This window comes from Rhinoderma darwinii, chromosome 1, assembly GCF_050947455.1.
Source record: "Rhinoderma darwinii isolate aRhiDar2 chromosome 1, aRhiDar2.hap1, whole genome shotgun sequence".
In the NCBI taxonomy this organism is placed as follows: domain Eukaryota; kingdom Metazoa; phylum Chordata; class Amphibia; order Anura; family Rhinodermatidae; genus Rhinoderma; species Rhinoderma darwinii.
Window position 1 is genome coordinate 536,529,676 of NC_134687.1, and position 13,153 is coordinate 536,542,828.

The 13,153-nt window shown below is 43.4% G+C and overlaps 1 protein-coding gene and 1 long non-coding RNA gene across 4 annotated transcripts in view; one reads left to right on the forward strand and one right to left on the reverse strand.

The window, feature by feature from the left end:
- Positions 1 to 13,153, forward strand: part of ARB2A (ARB2 cotranscriptional regulator A) — a 465,547-nt gene that overhangs the window by 405,270 nt on the left and 47,124 nt on the right. The window lies entirely within an intron of this gene.
- LOC142660612 (uncharacterized) overlaps positions 2,918 to 13,153 on the reverse strand; it is a 74,557-nt gene continuing 64,321 nt past the window's right edge. Inside the window, exon 3 of the long non-coding RNA XR_012850536.1 lies at positions 2,918 to 11,901. This is a non-coding gene — a long non-coding RNA (uncharacterized LOC142660612). The remainder of the gene's footprint in view (positions 11,902 to 13,153) is intronic.

Here is a 13,153-nt window from a genome sequence, read left to right on the forward strand (position 1 = left end):
CCATCAATTATGACGAATCATCCTGGTCCTGCAGAAGCAAAGCTGGCCCCATACTGTCACACTACCACCACCATGTTTGACTATTGTTATGATGTTGTATGGTGGAATGCAGTGTTTGCTTTATGTCAGCTATGAGACCCACGTCTTCCAAAAAGTTTCAAGATGATTTGAAACATTCAATGTGACGAATATGCAAAAATAGAAGAAATTGGGAAGAAGGTAAATACTTATTCACAGCACTGTACAAATGTGTACTGTAAACTGAACAGTAAAAATATGTGGTGTTCTGAAGGGAAATTAACCCAACAGTATGTTATACATTTCACAAACTGTTGCAGTACTACTACTGGTATATATTGCATAAATTATTGTATTTAGAAGAATTGTGTAATAAAAAAATGACCTATGGTTTCAATCAAGATTTTATGTTAAATGTTTTGGTTGTTTTAGAATTTTCCATGGAGCTATATTTAAAAAGAAATCCTGAAATCTTGCAGTTTTCATTCTGGCCACTGAGCCTTATAATAGACTGACACTTCCTGTTCTGTAGAGATCACTTAACAGCAGTCATCTCATTCTCATTACAGGCAGGATTACAATGAAAGGTGCCACCTCTATAAAGTTCACTAAGGGTATGTTCACGCGGGCTATTTTCAGCCGTTCTCACTGGGCGTTTTTTATGCAGCCATTTTTAATTAAAAAAAATCACTTCTTGAGCAGTTTGTGGTGCTTTTGTTCATTGACTCAATAGAAAAACAGCTCTAAAAACGCTGCAAAAACCAGCTGAAATCAGAGGCTATTTTTCCTTGAAAACAGCTTCGTGTTTTCAGACTTTTTTGTTAAGCGTGTGAACATACCTAACTTGCAAGAAGGCACAAAATAGCCCTTGTTTCCTAGGTGCCTACTAACGAATGAATAGGAAAATAAAACTTTTAACTTTTATTCAATAACATATATTGCCAAATTTAGCCTCACTTAATTGAAATTGCCACTGCAGTCTGATATCATAAGTAATGTTAGAATCTAGATATAGCAACAACTGTTGCAAAATTAGTGTAAAATCTTCATTATATGTTTTTGTTAACTTGCGGCTGCAGTCCGCTATTGACATGCAGCTATCAGACAACCACAATGTATTAAAATTCAAAGAGCCCCCTCGACATGTTTTGCCACAGCTGTGGCGTTCTCAGGGTATTGGGGCTAAAGGCCTATGTAGCTCCATGAGCACTGTGTAAAGAACAGAGGCAGCAGCAGCAGCCGGTGATCTTGTGGCTGGTCACATGATTGCCGGTATGCAGTTAGTGGGGTGCTGCTGGGGTCTGTTAGAGACAATAGTCTCCATAGAGGGCTTCTTTTCCCTGTAACTGGGGCTGATGTGGAAAAACAATGTGTAAAAGGAAAAAACTTTCTGGCAACTGATGACCTATCCACCGGATAGGTCATCCGTATATATGATCGGTGCGTGTCCGACACCCGAACCCTGCACCGATCCGCTTCTCCGGCTGCCTCCGGGCACTGGACGATATTGCCGGAAGCAGATGGCTCCGGTCAAAGAATAGCGGCCGAGCTGCAGTACTCGGCTCCTTTTAAAGGGAATAGGAGCAGAGCTGCAGTTCTAGCGAACGGCCGCTGTGCAATGGTCGGAGCCATCTTCTTCTGGCTCCAACTACTGCATACTTTTCCAAACATCCGGTGCACGGAGGCAGCCGGAGTGGCGGATTGGTGTGAGGTCCGGGTGTCCGACACACACCAATCAAATAATGATGACCTATCCGATGGATAGGTAATCAGTTGTCAGAAAGTGGAACACCTCTAAGGGATAGATAGCCAGTACCATCTTTACCTACATGATTTTGTAGGCATAAGGATTTGTTTTTTTCCCTAGCCGAGCGCTCCTGGGCAGTACCTTTATTAAGCTCTCCACTTTAAAACTCAACCATTGGTGCTACAACCCACTTTTTATCTTCTAATTTTTAATTGTAAGTTATCATTGTCTGCCATGTTACAGATACAGTGGGGCTGTAGCCTGGTCACTGTCTTTACAAGTCTGCTGACTCAAATTACTCTTGCCACTCCTCCCAAATCCCCTGTTACACTTCTGTAGTCATACCCTTCTCGTTCTGCAGAGACCACCTGCTTTCAATAGTGCAGAGGCTGCTGTAATCACAGTACTATATGAACTAGCAAGTTTACTCTACAGACACTTAAACAATTAACTCTGAAATGTAACCTTTTTTGGCAAGTATAAAAAAAATACAGGAATTAACAGCATAGCAACATGACAAACACAAACAGATATAATGTGGCAGACTGAGTCTCGTTGTAAAAAAAATTGTTAGAACTATGGTCCTGTTCTTTTCTTGTATCCACACTTGCAGGCCATATTTTTATCCTGATAGATGGTCATGTGAATGCCTTGACAAGGGCAGGCTAGCGCTTCAGCGTTGCTCATCAGGGGAGCTGGGTAATAGGTGGTTAAGTTGTAAAAGGCAGTTGAAGAGTCACCTGGCTGCATGGACGGTCAGAATGAGTGGGACACAGCTGCCCCATTTGGTTAAGATATTCAAGTTTAGTTATCTCTTAATCTTGATCTGTCTATCTATAAAGCTATCTATATCTCTCAGCAGGGAGGAAGGAAAGGGCTTCCTGAAAGCGAATGAAGCTAGATTAGAAACTTGAATTTACAAACTACGTTTATTATCCCAAGCGGTTTTTAAGTGGCGGCATGCTTTAAGCCCCATAGATGGTGGTTACCTTTTTCTACATGGGATGTTGATATACCGCCACTTGCATTGTAACTGCATAAAAGACATAATGCAAAGACTTCAACATTCAGGTACACTTACAAAGGGTGAATTATAATATAGCGAAACGTTTTTATTAGAGGTTTTTTCTTTAAAGCCAATTTTTCAAGTATTTGCTGGTTTAATGGATGAACATTGCATCCAAAATGCAGCACAATTTTCATTGTAAAAAAAAATCTGTATCCAGTATTTTTAGGTAAAGCGTATCCTACTGATTAGCAACGAAAGTAATACAATTTCTATTAAACAGTAAAGAAAAAAAATGCACTTTCCTTTTATCCTATTATCTCTAGTTCTTGAAGAGAAAACTTTTACATTTGTGAACATGATGACAGAATAGTGTTTTTAATTTAGTAACATCTTATTCCTGTAGCAGGTTTATCTTACATTAATGTGTGGTACTCGGAAACAAGCCCAATGGAGTTTGTCAGAGCAGAAGGCAGTAATAATGATAAGGCTGTATACAGTAATACCTACAAAACACAGAAAATCTGTCTCTATTTTGTAGTGCTAAAGGCAAAACCTTGTGTCATATGGTAGTGCATAAATAAATAAAGTCTCTGCAGACTATGTGCACTTGTTATCTACCTAAAAGACAATAAATATTCACCCCTCTAAGATGTCACATTATAATAACATATTTATTGCCTTCCCTTTAATGGATCTTCAGCTATCATTGGTCACAAGTAATTAATTATTATGATCGTACCAAAAACATGCATGGAAAAAAAAACACCACATCTGTGATGAACTCCCACCAGATCTCATGAAAATTAGACAATGTTTAATATTTTACATTCAGTGCAATCCTTCTCCTCATACATTATTTTGTACATGGCATACTGACTGATAAGCTTTTGCAACAGCCAACAATTTTTTTTATTCACCTGCCCTATAGTCGTAACAAGCTCACAAATTTATTGTGGTACAATAGTTAAAAGTAAAAGCGGTATTCTCATCTTGAACATTCATGGCACCTCTGGGACTCGCATCTATCTCTTACCTTGTCCCATTCTCGCTGCTCTCTGGCCACTGAGTTAAGTGGTGGCCGGGAATACAGAAACAGCCGAGCTCACTGAGCTACGCTGTTTCCGGAACTCAGAATCTACAGAAACCGCGTAGCTTCCTGTGCTATGCTATGTTTCCTCTTCACTACTTTCGGAGTAATGGCTGTTTCTGTACTCCCAGCCACCTTGGAACTCAGTGGCCAGAGAGTAGCTACAGCAGGAGAGGGTAGGACGTGGATCAGGGTGCCACTTTTTAGAGATCGGTGTGGTACCCAGAGGTGTGACCCGCATCTATCGAACATCTATGGCATATGTTGTGGAAATGTCATAAATATCCGAGAGGACAATACGCCTTTAAACGGTTTGTCTTATTAGGACAAACCTTTTTTTTAAATGAAGCCATCCCGGCCTCAGCCATACATTTACTATTGCATGCCGGCCATTTAAATGAATAGTTGACCATATAATATGTGGCAGGGCCGAGTCCATCAAAGCGGACTTTATTAGCACCTTCTTCTCTGGTTCCTGACTAGTGTTAAACAAATTCTACATATATTATCTGATAATTCATCCGGATACCTGGGCAGAGTATTAGGCAATGTTTGAAAAGTTAGCTGAGGATCTTGAGCTCTTAAAGAGAATTTCCTCAGAAGTTAGAGCAGCAGGCAAAGTTTGGTAATTTTGTTTCTCGTTTGTAAGCGATTTTTGATTGTTGTATAACATCAGGACGCTTATTTATGGCACCATGTGAGACATTTATTAACGGGCCAGTAACCGCCTATATATATATATATATATATTTGTGATTTTTTATTTTTTTTGCTGTTTGTAGGAAATTAAATATCTTTAGTTTTTATGACCTGCTTATTTCTAAGAATTTTTTTTAGTAACCCTTTGTATATCCTTGTGTTTATTTCCCTTTCTTTTTCTTCCCTCTGATCCTCTGTTACGTGTGAATTAATAAAAAAAAAAAATGACCTGCAAGGAGTCAGTGCGGCACAGATATTGGCAGACTGTACATGCAACTTTCAGAAAAGCTAAATATGTAAAAACATGTAGAGAATATTTGTTAGTATAGACCATCCACCATTAAGCCTATATGATGCTGTCACAGTGCCTTTCTCTACAAATTATGTTCTTTATAACTTCATTCACTAAAACTGATTTCTTTAAAGGGGTTGTTCACTAACGGACAACTGATAACCTATCCACCGGATAGGTCATCATTATATGATCAGTGGGGGTCTGAGACTCGGACCCCGCACTGATCAGCTGCTCCGATGGCCTCTGGGCACCGGATGTCCATGCCGGAAGCAGATGGCTCCGGTCACAGAATAGCAGAAGAGCGCCAAAAGGTCAATTCCCACCGCATTCAGGTGGACTACTACAGCCGACCAAAAATTCCTTTGACCATCCTCAGTCATAATTCCTCAAAAAGACACCACCATTCCTCATGACAAAAGCAGAAACAGCCATATTTACCTTCACCTCAGCCCTGTTAATGCCCACAACCCATCGAGCCATGCGCCACGTCCGATGTGGAGCAATCTCGGACCACACAATTGTCACAGATGGATACAACGCCCACAGTCGCAACAGATCATAGTGAATATCCTAGATAAGCTCCCTGAATGGCTGAACACCAAGATTATTCTCCGTAACATGCAGGACAAGAACATCCGGACCCTATTCAAGGCAGCATACCTATTGACATCATGCAGCACTCGATTCCAACTCATACCTCTCTGACCCAATCAAGGCACCACAGTCACACCCCTGGGAAAGCCCAGCTGTTAGCCATCAGGGCAGACATACGCGCGGTCCGCTCTCCAATGAACATAAGAGTGACCCATGATCCACTCTAGGTGAGGAGCTGCACCTAAGGGAAACATACAAACACGAAAAGACAAAAGAAAAAACACAAAAACTAAATTCGGAAAAGAAAATGGAAGGCCAGAGGAAATAGCCAATGACCTTCTACAAAACATGCAATCAACCAAAACAAAAGGAAATAGCATATATCCCGCAACGAATCAAGGAGAGGCCTGCCCCGAACCTAAACACTCACATGTGGGCGCATATAGGACGGATATCACCGAGATTCCCATCTGCCAATGTGCCTTACCATATCCAGGCCGATGGCCCATCCCGCCGATACTGTAGCAGCACCAATGTGGGAAGATTGAGGGGAGAATGCTGAACCACTTAACCCAAGCTCACTTAATAATTTTCTAAAAACAAAGGTGAATTGATAGCGAGATAGAAAAGCACCGTCCGCATGCAACAACAACGTGCCCGGAGCCGGAGGGTGGCCGGACCAATATCGAGTAAGGTAAAGTACCGGGTGCACCATTGCATCTGGTGAACACCCAACACCACCCACTTGCCACTGCCTCACTGATCCGTTTTAGACCGCTGGATCCAGAATTCCACCCGATTATCCAACACCACATCCTCGGACAACAAACCCCCAGCCCAGATCCCACTGGGCGCCACCAACTCCCCTATCCATAAATCCACAAAATAATCAATCTAGCCTGCGATACCCCTTCAGGGCCTGGCCGACCAGGAAGTCTTTTGTGCCTCTGTACGCAAAGGTAAAAGCCACTCCCGCCACAAAGCGATTGACCTTCGATATAGACCAGCCGCTGCTGACATGCCCCAAGAACCTCAACCATGCCACTGTACGATCAGCATCCAATCAGACTGCATGCAGACCATCCACCCAACGAACCCACTCACACCGAGCCATCTCCTATGAACGCCACGTCCCAGGCGCCAAGGACGATTGCATCAGATCACCTTCCCACCGTAGACCAAATCCCTGAGCTGGGGAGGACACTCTGTTCCCACCTTGTCCGCGTCCAGGGCCAACAACTGAAAATTATCCCACAGCCATCGAGAGAGTCGGCAATGGAATTTTTAACACCCGGCATGTGCACCGCCACCACCCAGGCATTCAATGACAGGCACATGAGCACCAAAAGCCACAGCAATCTAACAACCATGGTGGAAGAGGTGGACACGTTTCTTAATGGCCACCGCCACTCCCATGTGGTTGCAGTGGAATCTAACTTTCTGATCACTAAACATATCACCCCATATATCTACCGCCACTACAATGAGAAACTGTTCCAAGAGGGCAAGATTACATACCAGGCCCTCCTGCACCCAACTCTGAGGCCACTGGGCAGCACACCATTGACCCTGACAGTCCCGAAGCCCACACTTCCCAATCAAAACTATCCACTACCGGGGACACGAGGAGCGAACACCCATTGTACTTGCCCAAAAATTCGTCCAAAACCTCCAGATCGTTTCTCCCATCATTTTATTACATTGACGAAGGACCACAGGAAAGAACGCCCGCCATGGTTGTCTGGGTGCATCGGGAAGAGACAAAAATCCGACTCAATATCTGTCTTGGCCATGAGGGCCCCCTTACCGTAGAAACGGACCCATTCGACCGCCGCATCAAATGAAGTATAAACCACGGAGCACAGTTCGGCGTCAATACTGTTGTTAATAGACAAACCCTTGGGATAGGATAGATTATGTATAAGCCAAAACGTGTTCAGCTCCTTTTATGGAACCACTCCTAACTGGGAAACCATGAGATTAGGAGAAGGTTGGGAAGGAAAAGGACCCACCATCCTAGACAAGGAGACCTCCCTTCCAAGCTTTTCAAAACAATTGATGGAAATTGGTGGGCGGACTTCAGGCTACGCAGTGAGAAGGGCACCTTGTGGGGAGTACAGGGGATCCTGAACCCATCCCGAAAACCATCTACCAAGAGATCCGCCCTCACCTGGTCAGGAAACCTATTTAGATACGGCAGCATTACATCCGGGGTTACCCCCTTGGCTACCCGCATTACCGCCCTTCACTTTCCCTTTTTTTAAATACTTTGGTGCACCATGAGGGTCCCTCCCCACATGAGTAACAAAAATGCTTGAATTTACAATCCGCGCTAAACCTGCACTGTCCTTCATTAAACTGCCAGCACAGTCCTGATTTTCGCAACCAAAGTCCAATATCTTTCTGATCACCGGATACTGGGAAAAAACCGCCTTCCATTGTCTGAACTGCTTGTCATACTTGAGCCCATTCCATGCTGCTGTAAACCCAATAGGCCTCCCCTATCGCATCAATGTAGCAAAAAAGAGGGAAACCGTTCTCGGCCAAAATTTCGACTGCCTGCAGCCAATTAGTAAAAGTCTGCAGAATCAACCTATATCTGTGCTTCTCCTCTTCCTCCTTACTTTCTAAGCGCTAACTCTTGTCCAAATTGAACTTCTCCAAAGGCAGGAGTGACAATATCTCAACATGTTCTTCCTTCCAAATTTTTTCACGTACCTCTTGTTTCAAGTTCGCCCCTAACAGGCCCTCAAAACAGACATAGACCTCGAACTTCGCCTTATCTAACCGCACCCGATCACTTCCTTATCTGTTTGCACTGATACCGCCACCCCATGGTCACATGACGACGGCCCAGCAACCACTTCCTGACCCACCGCGGACGTTAACACAGGCCCCGAAGGGACCACCCAGACCAGGACCGGCGACAGTCCAGCCACTGCCGCGCAGCTATCCAAACGAGCCAAAAACTCCCTGAAACTACCCGATAATTCCCGCTCATCCGCAGATGACCACGGCACTGAACCACCCCCCACCCCCTGAGATCTAAAAATCACCGGAAAAGAGAAAGGCATTGATTCACCAGGCTGTGACCCAACCAGCCGGAATAACCAGGTCACCCAGAAGGCCACCGCGATCATCCGGGTCTACATCCGAGACATCCGCATCCTCCTTGGTTGGGAAACTAGAATCTGCACAGCCCCTACCCCGGACACGGGGATACCTGGACTTCCATCACTGCCTGGGCCGGCGAACCTTGTCACCCCAGTCCCGCCGAGCCAGTGGGATGTCACTGAGGTGGCATCTAGCAATAGAGGAGCGCGGCATGCCCTGATCCTTTCGGTTCACCTCCAGGATATTGGCAGGCTGCCCAAATAGCTCATCGCCAGGTCGACCTGTCGCAGAACCTTGAGCCCATCATCTGGAGCCAGAGAGTGCCCACCACGACATGGAGTCCGGCCGGGAAGCGGGATTCCTGCCAGGTCCCGACCTGTGACCCTCGCTGTAGTTCTCAGGACCCTGACCTCCAGGGTCCCTAGAGGGGCTCCCAACACTGTGCCAGACCCGGGGTGTCCCCTCTGGGCTGATGCGGGCTGGCGTGCCACAGCCCACTGGTCGGGGGGGTCAGCCAGAACGGACCCCCTGTCAGGAGCCCCCATATCACCAGGAGACTGTGCCGGCCCCGCCAGGTCAGGGGCAGCCGCCGTATTAGACCCAGCCACTGAGCCAGCCAAGATGGCTAGCTGGTCTAGCAGCCAGTCGGTGCCCCGCTCCCCAGTCAGAGGGTGGAGCCGTACAAACACAGCCCCCATGTGTTCCATACCGTGCGGGTGGAGGGCGAGCTGGCGGAGGGAGAGTCGGGCCAAAGGTTGGAGCAGAGCGCTGCAGGGGACACTTCTACAGCATTCCAACCGCAATTGGCACCTTAACTCTCAGGCGCAATCTACTGCTCTACTAGGCTTCGCCCCTTCTTGCATCTCCCCTCCTATCCCCCCAGTAGTGGCCTTCTCCCACGGCCTTTGGCCTGGGTGCGGCCTGTCTATATCAAAAAGTTATAACTATACTTGATGTGTGGGCTTTCTTAATTTTGTTGTTGGATATATATTGGTATTTCTCCCGTTAAAATATCACTCCCATCTTGCTACATATGCCTCTAATATTAATTCTGCTTTATCCCAAGGGAAGTTGTCCCTGTTCTCCATAGAAGTGTACTAATCTTTTTTTGATAGAAGGGAAAATGTATTTTGTATTTATTTTTTTCATTTGCTGTATATGTTTCGATGGTAAGCACATGCTCTGGAGGGGTTTTACACTCATTACTTAATCCCTTTAGTGATAAGACTATATGTAATCTTTCATACACAGGCACTTTATTATGCAACACTTTTTCTCCCTATTTTCTTCAGAATAATTATGCTGTCATCATTAGTCAAATAGATAAAAAGAGACAATAGGAATTAAATAATTATAAAACTACTCTGAAACTCCTAATTTATTGTATGTCTCTACATCTATACTCTAATTCCTTTTAAGATCACCCGCTAACTCACGAATGCAGCCACTCTTATCCTAAATTAAAAAACCCTCACACATAATTGACAATTTAATCCTTACAGCTTCAGCGTGCTGCAGGCATGGACAGCCTACAGTTCTGTCTGGGCATCTTGAGAGTTTTGCTGTAGTATCAGGGAAATAGTACTAGTACAGTATTTCCATATTCCTGAAATTGCTAAATTGTTTGGTAATTATTTTTTTTTTAAATGACCCTGTATGCAATGGCGACGGTCTAAAAAAAATATCCAAAATTTCCAAAACTACTTATATATAATAAAAAAATCGAAGCATAATGCAGCTACTCAGAATGTGTCAAAACCACAGGTTTCGTGGACATTGAAATATTTGCACCATACCCTAACAAAGCTGAATTATTAGGTGCCATTAAATCCATTAAATGATACCCGAAGTACCAGTCTAGTCCAGGAGAGTCTATCCTCTAGATAGCTCCTACTTTATAGTGCTCTGCCTGTTCTTAGGAGTTTTGACTGCATGACGGAAAGGGATATATTATGGCAAACTATTAACAGTTTACTAGCAAGCACTTTGAGAAGCTGTGCAGTGGTCACAATGGCACTCGTTCAGAGTTATCGAGGCATTTTACACATAAAGTAAAGGTGGTCTGTTTTGTGATAGGTTACCTTGAGGCCAGGATCACACACCATTTTGTTTCAGTTTTTTGAGCCAAAGCCATGAATTGATCCAAAAGGAAGGAAAGGTATAAAGAAGGATTGATGCATCTCCTTTCTTTTGTGTCCACATCTGAGTTTGGCTTAAACTGCCACAAAAACGACATCAAAACTGTGTGTGATCCTGGAACCTAAAAGGATTGTTTCATGAAGTCAACCCATTTCCATATGCCCTATAAGAAACCCCCTTTAATAGCCATATCAGAGAGCTGCTAAGAGAGAGTGGCTTTCGCTCTGGCCTTCCAGCTCGTCCATGTATTACCATGTGAATAATAATACCACATTCCTCTTATAGAGGCCCCTATGGAAAAAATGTATGGCCATGCACTACTACCCCCAGCGATAGCTGATTGCCGGGGGGTGTCCTGTATTTAAATAGTAAAGAGGTTCTGGGTATATAGAAGTAGGGATAAATTCCATGTGCCAAGGATGAGGATGGACAAGGGCACCAGATACTTTAAATATCCTGGCCCAATGCTGCTCACTTTTAATATTGCCTAACCACTATATGAGGATGAAGGGAAGGTAAAGAAAGGTTTTTCATGGTATGAGACAAAGAAAACAATTACAAAGTAATGGAAACTTATATTCGCAGGACCAACTGAGTTGTAGAGGCAGCTGAGGGACCAGAGCTTAGCTTCTAAATCAACCTCTTCGTACTGATTCTTTTTATAAGTCTTGTGTTCAGTGTGGCTTTTACTTGTTTCTTTGTGTATGTAGCTTCATCTCTCTTGCTTCTAAGTGATACAAAAGAATCCGTTCCTTCAAGAGACTTTTTTTTTTCATCTTTACTTTCGGATCCTGTTAATGACTTTAGTAAAGGTCTCAAATGGAATAATTTGCAACTTTGAGCTGCTATTAATGATTATTCATGTACATTTTGTTGGTTGATTAAAAAACACAGTCTTTGTAGTGATTGTAGCTCATAGCAAAATTATTCCGAGCAACAAAAGGATTAACAGTTGGTATGACACTAGAGATTGTGGTATCCGTTTATTTCTTAGGGCTAATTTGGCTTCTTCAGAACATTAGATCGTTCTATAATCTCTGGCATCTAGTCTCTTTATACCAATACCAAATGGAAATGAGCACATTGAGGTCTGTAAAGTTGTGCTCGTTCTCTTGAGTTACACCGTTGTCCTCATTATTCCTTCTGTTTTGCTTAGCACATTTCAGGCGCGCGTAGTGTGCTGCAATTCTGTGAGGTCTCTTGGAAAAAAACAAAAACCTGTTAATTGCTTTATAGAAGTGTTTATGCCATCATATGGGTAAAAAGGAGAAGTCTTTATGTACAACTAACTCTTTACATTGTGTGTTTACATTGACTGTTTTACATGTTAAGTAAAACAATTGTACATACAGTAAGTTTCATATACAATCATAAAGGGGTGTTCCGGATCCAGCAAATAAACCGTTTTCTTTGTACAATGAAAAGTTATAACATTTTCTAATATACTTTCTGTAACAAGTATCCGTCCTTATTCACTCCCAGGGTATAACAATCTGTCCAGGTCATGTGATGGACACACAGGTGCTCGTTACGTTACAAGACACCACTCTTATACATTATACTGTAACGAGCCATGCACCTGTGTCTCCATCACATGACCATGGACAGAATTTTATCCACTAGTCGTAAACAATGAAGGTCCCCATTGACCGACCGCAAAGCAGAGATCTTGAAAATCATGAGAAATTGATACAGAAAGTGTATCGAAAAGTTATTACAATTTTCTATTATATAAAGAAACATTTGTTGTTTTTTTTTGCTTAAACAGGAATAGGTCTTTAAAGGCATTTTTGGGAGTATCAAATAAAGTGTATGCATGTGAACACATTAAACATGGTTGTAAAATATTTATTTTAGCAATTTGCCCTAAGAGCAGATTTCGGGGACTGCATCTACAGTGTTTGTGTCTTGGTAGTTCAAGTTGTTTTTATTCTAAATGCTTCTGCCTTCTGTGATCATTGCCCCCCCCCCCCCCCCCTGCTGAGTAATGTATCTTATATGGCCTGCCTAGAGGAATGGAGGCGGGGTGTGACAACTGCTCTTAACACATCTTGGCTTTTTGAAGTGTGGTTGTCACTTTCTAAGCCAGTTCAGCCACTCTCCATAAAAGAAAGTAGATACATTTTCTACTACAGCACTAACTACTATACTACTGCCCTCAATGGAAGAAAATGCTTGCCCAAATGTATCTGAGAATTTTCAAATGGGACTGGAACTGCTGGGAAAGAAAAGATGACTATATGTTTGTGACGTGTTGTGACCTCAGTCTGTTACATATGATGGGTTTTATAAGGCATGCAATATTGAGTTTCAGACTCCTTAGTAATCTACTACAAATGCAGTGAGTTGTGAGGCCAAATCCCTCGGCAGTCAAAGGACATAGACAGCCTCCTGGGGTCCCGGTGATGTAAGATGCCGCCGATTGGTTACAATGGACAGCAGTACATGCAC